Source organism: Poromitra crassiceps (genome assembly GCF_964638095.1).
Source record: "Poromitra crassiceps genome assembly, chromosome: 4".
Classification (NCBI taxonomy): domain Eukaryota; kingdom Metazoa; phylum Chordata; class Actinopteri; order Beryciformes; family Melamphaidae; genus Poromitra; species Poromitra crassiceps.
The window spans coordinates 41,549,163-41,555,526 of NC_139626.1; positions in this window are offsets into that span (position 1 = coordinate 41,549,163).

The window sequence follows — 6,364 nt, forward strand, 5'->3', positions numbered from 1 at the left end:
CACACACACACACACACATGCCTGCACACACACACAGGCTGAAGACCCAGAACAAACAAAGGCGTGTCATGTAGCATAAAGCCAGCATGAATTAGCTGGCATCAGTCCAGAGCTTTTCACAGCTCACTTCTAAACATGAAACCATGCCATAGGATGCCTTGTGTGTGTGTGTGTGTGTGTGTGTGTGTGTGTGTGTGTGTGTGTGTGTGTGTGTGTGCGTGCGCGTGCGTGCGTGTGCATGTGTGTGCGTGCGTGCGTGTGTGTGTGTGTGTGTGTGTGTGTATGTGTGTGTATGTGTGTGCGTAACTTACAGGCCTACAGGTGTACTTGTACTTCACACCTAAGACAGCACGCATGCAGTAAATCACGGTCCCGTATAAAGCAGCGTCCCCGGGCATGATCGTACCACCATGCACTGATGTGAAACAAGAGGAGGTGAGAAGAACCACAGAGTGAAGGCAGAGAGAGTTTGAAGAGGACAGGACTGATCATAGGATCAGAGGCCGCTGTCGGGCAACAACAAACTTGGTTCATCCATATCTGTGAATTTGAGCCTCTCACCCCCAAGCAGGAACCTCACTCAGTTCACTGTCAGGGAGATACTTTACCCATTCAGCCCCTTGTGGGTGTCATCTGGCGCGGTGTGGAGTCTGGCCATGCTGTTACGCTGCAGTTGTGAGAGGGTTTCTATGTACGACGAGCCTTGGCCAGCGCGGTGTGCTCTCTCGTAAAAAAAACTCTCGTAACGGGACAAGCCCGTCTTTTATTGTCACACGAACACCACAACACATGCATGCGGCCACAACACACTCATGCTGACGGTGGCCGGTGAAAAGTGTCCTCTGCATTTAACCCATCCAGGCATGTCCTTTCCTCCGGGGGGCAGGCCAGGAGCAGTGGTCGCTTTCTCGTACAGCGCCCGGGGGGACCAACTTCGGATGTTGTCGTCGTCACTGGTCGGATGACGATGACGATCTGATCTTCTGCATGTTTTTAGTGGGGGGGTTATATACGGAGGAACCCCCTGGGGGAGCACGGGGAGAACATGCAAACTCCACACAGAGAGAAAGGCCCTTACGACGAGATACCCCACCTGGGCAGTAAGCACTGAAGATATGGGGGGGAACACAACCACAGCGCCCACAGTGTCCCAGGCGAGAATCGAACTCAGGACCTTCTGACTGTGAGGCGATAGCTCTACCACTGAGCCACCGTGCCCCCGTGCCCCCGTGCCCCCCTCGTGCTGGGCCGAGACAGACAGCTACACATCACATCAACATCTACTTTCGGTTAGCATCTCGGTTAGCATCTACGTTCGGTTAGCAATGTCTCTTCAAAGTCCAACATTCCTGACGCCGCAAAGTTAAACATCTCGTCATGCGCTCACACAGAGCTGTCCTTCGTATCGCCACAGGCCGATCCGCACGTGAAATGGCGTCGGCTTTTCCTCGGTAAGGGCTGCCCTCTAGCCAGGTCAACCAATCACCCGGTCCAAAACCCACTGACATGCCAATCACTCCTTAGCCAATCACTCCTTAGCCAATCACTCCTTAGCCAATCACTCCTTAGCCAATCACTCCTTAGCCAATCACGCCAAAAATGGTGGTTATGATTGACAGTCAGAGTAACCAATGTGCTCCAGGAACATTCAGTACCAATCTTCTTCTCTGCTGTGGGTCTGTGCAAGATTGTTTCGCGACTTCCTAATAACCACCGTCATATATTGTCCAAATAATTTACGACAATATCAGTGGTGGAGTTGAGTTGTTCCTCTCTCTCCTCCAGAATAAATGTTGTATAAAACATTTATTAGGAAAGTCGACGTTTTTGTGGCAAATAAAATGTCTTCGCCAATACTTTGGGGTTCAGTGAATTGACGCCCCTATATAGACATAATCAACATAGTGAGAGTGAACTCCCCCTACTCTCTGGTCTGAACTCCTTAGCTCACTCCTCTCACTCCCTAGGCCCCTAATAAAGCACCCTATCCTCTTACTTTGGCGACCTACCTCCCTATACAGTGGTCTGAACGGCCCTTGCCCCCTCCCCTTTCATCCTTTTAAACCCCCCCCCCCTCCTCCTCCTCCACAAACACAAACACACACACACACACACACACACACACACACACACACACTCACACACACACACACACACACACACACACACACACACACTCACTCACTTTTCCTCACTCTACTGAACCAGGATGGGATCACAGTGTGTGTGCTGTAGGGTGAGGATCAAAGAGTAGAACAGATACTGTAGCAGAGTCACTTTGGACACAGAAACAGTGGCAGTGATTGGTAGCTGACCTCAGCAGCTCGTCTCGTGCTCCGCCTCTCCTAAAGGGCGAGCGGGGGCGGAGCCTGAGTGGATGTGTGTGTGCAGAGATGAAAGCTCTTACCTTCACTGATGTCACCTACAATCCATGCATGAAGCAACAGGGATGTCACACATCGCCCCTGCTCTGTTTGAACAGCAGCATCAAACACTGCCATGCCTCGCTGCACACGCACACATACGCACACACGCTCACACATACGCACAAACTGTACACAGACGCACACACACATACACACACGCACACACACACACACACACATACGCACAGACGCACATACACACACACACATATGCACATACACAAACACACGCACACATACGCAAACACACACCGCCAGTCTGTGTGTCTCTGAACATAGAGCTGTGATGACAGACATGACATGGCATGACATGCACATACATTTGTCGGCTATGTAAGCTCTTTTAGTATAATTGACTTGTCAGAGGGAGACATAATAGGGAAAAAGACATGCATGCATTACAATATAGTGGTATATTTATATACTGAACAAAAATATAATATAAACGCAACACTTTGTTTTTGCTCCCATTTTTTTTCACCAGTTGAAATAAAAGTTCTAAAACTTTTTCTATGCGCAAAAAAGGGTTATTTCTCTCCATTTCTGTTCACAAATTTGTCTAAATCCGTGTGAGCGAGCGTTTCTCTTTTGCCGAGATAATAATCCACCTGACAGGTGTGGTATAGAGATGCTGAAACAGCGTGACTGCACAGGTGCGCCTTGGGCTGCTGACAATAAAAGGTCAGTCTAAAGTGTGCAGTTTGATCACACAGCACAACAGATGTTTTTAATAGGCCTTTTTCACAGCAGCCATTTTGTGTCTAAAGGGCAGGAAGTAACACAACTGCTGCATGCGCCAACACATTAAGTAGGGTTTCCAACTTCCAGTCCGTTCAGGTGTTCCAGTGGTGCGGCCCTGATTAGCGAGTTGGTTGCACCTGTGTTTACCCTGCCTTTTAGACACAAAATGGCGGTTGTGAAAAAGGCCCCATAGGCATGCTGACTGCATGAATGCCCACCAGAGCTGTTGGGCATGAATTGAATGTTCGTGCCATAATAAGCTGTCTCCAATGTGTTATGCTGCCTTCAATTGGAACGCGTGAGCTTGTGGTTATGACGTGGTTACGACATGGTTACGACATGGTTAAGATGTGCTTATGACATGAGAAGTTGTGTACAGTACATGATAGGTGGAGCCTGAGGGCAGAACCTAGTGATGTCCCCACTACGGTTGGCACGATGGACAATACATCGACCATCGTCGATGAGCCGACCCCCATCGAACCATCGTGATTAATTATCTGTTCAAATTATTTTGCAGATTTAATCATAAAAAAGGCCAACTCCACTCATCCGCGACACGTGGGCGACGTTTAACAAGCGCACCCTGTGCCCAGTTCAGAGAAGCGGTAGAGCGGAGAGGAGGAGGGGGAGGGGAGGATAAGCAGAAGTCGGTTGTGTTGTTGTGAAAATGTTGAGACAAAGAAGAAACTTCACGTTCTTTCCTGTTTTCAGGACAGTGTGAGTAATGTTAAAGTCTTCAACTGTGAATTCAACCCTCATGTTTCCATGAAGTCACTCCATTACATAGACTGCCTGCTGCTGTGTTGCTATCTCTCCTTAGGTTCAAAACGGAGCCCACACGAATCTAACGTAGTAAGTAATTCTGCTCGTTTTCTGCCAGCTAGTTAAATTCAACACACACGTTGTTGGTCACGATCTGTCTGTAACGTTAACGTTATTTGTTTTGCGCCTTTCAATATTGCTGGTACCACTTTTCAACACAAAGTGACGCCCCGGATCCACCTGCAGGTGTGGCTAATTAAACAACATTGCACAGTAGCCTCAGGACTGAGACTCCGCCTTCGATCCTCTCGTCGGAGTCTCAGACGAGCGCTTGCAAATTCCACTGTGGGCTCTATTTAAAATGGCCCTACTTCCTCATACATGTAGCAGCAAACACTATAAAACTGTGCTTGCCTTAAAGACAATGTTGTTGTCCGTCGAAACAGGCCATCCGTCTTCTTGAATGTTGCAGAGTTTTCAATACCACGTTTTTGTGTCATGTCTGCGCCTACTGTATGTCGGCCTGTCTTTTCAATTGAAAATGGTCGTTGCATGTTCACAAGAAGAGTCCATATTGACTGAAGTGGAACTTTTCTGAAGGCTCAGAGTTCACAATATCATGTGTGTATACGACTTGTCATAACTCATAACCACGTCGTAATGTCGTAACCACAAGCTCGCATAATTAGCCGAACACATTGCATAACACATTGGAGATGGGTTATAGTGAAATGAACACTCAACTCATTTTATTCTCTCAAATTCAAATGAGCTTAATTGGCATGACAAGTTACAAGCTCGTACTGCCAAAGCAGTAGTATAGAAGCCCTCTCTCTCTCTCTCTCTCTCTCTCTCTCTCTCTCTCTCTCTCTCTCTCTCTCTCTCTCTCTCTCTCTCTCTCTCTGGGGTACGGTGGCGCAGTCGGTAGCGCTGTCGCCTCACAGCTAGAAGGTCCTGAGTTCGATTCTCGCCTGGGACGCTGTGGGCGCTGCAGTTGTGACCCCCCCATATCTTCAGTGCCTACTGCCCAGGTGGGCTATCTCGTCGAAAGGGCCTTTCTGTGTGGAGTTTGCATGTTCTCCCCGTACCCCCCAGGGGCTCCGTACATAACCCCCCACTAAAAACATGCAGAAGATCGTCATCCGACCAGTGACGACAACATCTGAAGTTGGTCCCCGGGCGCTGGAAAGAAAAAGCGACCACTGCTCCTGGCCTGCCCCCTGGAGGAAAGGACAAGCCTGGATGGGTCAAATGCAGAGGACATATTTCACCGGCCACCGTCAGCATGAGTGTGTGTTGTGGCCGCATGCATGTGTTGTAGTGTTCGTGTGACAATAAAGACGGGCTTCCGTCTGAAATCGTGTTTTTTTAATCGTCTCTCAATTCAATTCAATTCAATTCAAAAAGGCTTTATTGGCATGGAAAACATATGTTTACATTGCCAAAGTAGGTGTGAAACAAAACAAAAATGCACAATAATAATATAAAACTTAATATAACAATAATAACGCAATTATAAACAAAAATGTAGCACAGCTATTATAATGTTAGCCTGTTTTAATACAGAGATGTGTAAACAGAGCTATGTATTTCTATTTTGCAATCGAATCTGTACATAAGGCTGTACATAAGGCTATGACTCTCTCTCTCTCTCTCTCTCTCTCTCTCTCTCTCTCTCTCTAATAATAATACAGTTCCTTGTGGGAAGAGCCTGTTCCTTGTCATGCCCAGGCCCTTCCTCTTCCTTCCACTCACTCACACACACACACACGCACACACGCACACGCACACACACACGCACACGCACGCACGCACACGCACACGCACACGCACACGCACACGCACACGCACACGCACACGCACACGCACACGCACACGCACACGCACACGCACACCACCCCACCCCGCCCCGCCCCGCCCAGGCCCCGCCCAGCGGCCCGACCCCATGTAGGACAGATAGCGGATCATGTGACGGAGAGAGAGAGAGAGAGAGAGAGAGAGCGAGCGGGAGAGAGAGAGAGTTTCGTAACTTGGGGAAGTTTAGTGGGGCCATCGATCAGCGGGCCGTCTTGTTGTTTAGCGGGACATGTCAGTGACAGCGCCGGCCTGCGTCACCTCTCCCACGGAATTGCTTAATTGATTATTGTTTCTTCTTTTTGTTCGTGCGCTTTTGCCGTTCAGCAACAGCAAGGCAGCTGTGAATCTACCGTCTCTCCCCAAGGAATAGCACGGCGACATCTGAAAAGTAAGTTAACACTGCCCGACTTTCAGTTGGAAAAGTGTGTGTAGTGTTTCAGACTGCATACATAAAGTAGCCTATACTTATTTTGAATGTTCTAATAAGCGAATATAGCCTATATCTATCTATCTATCTATCTATCTATCTATCTATCTATCTATCTATCTATCTATCTATCTATCTATCTATCTAT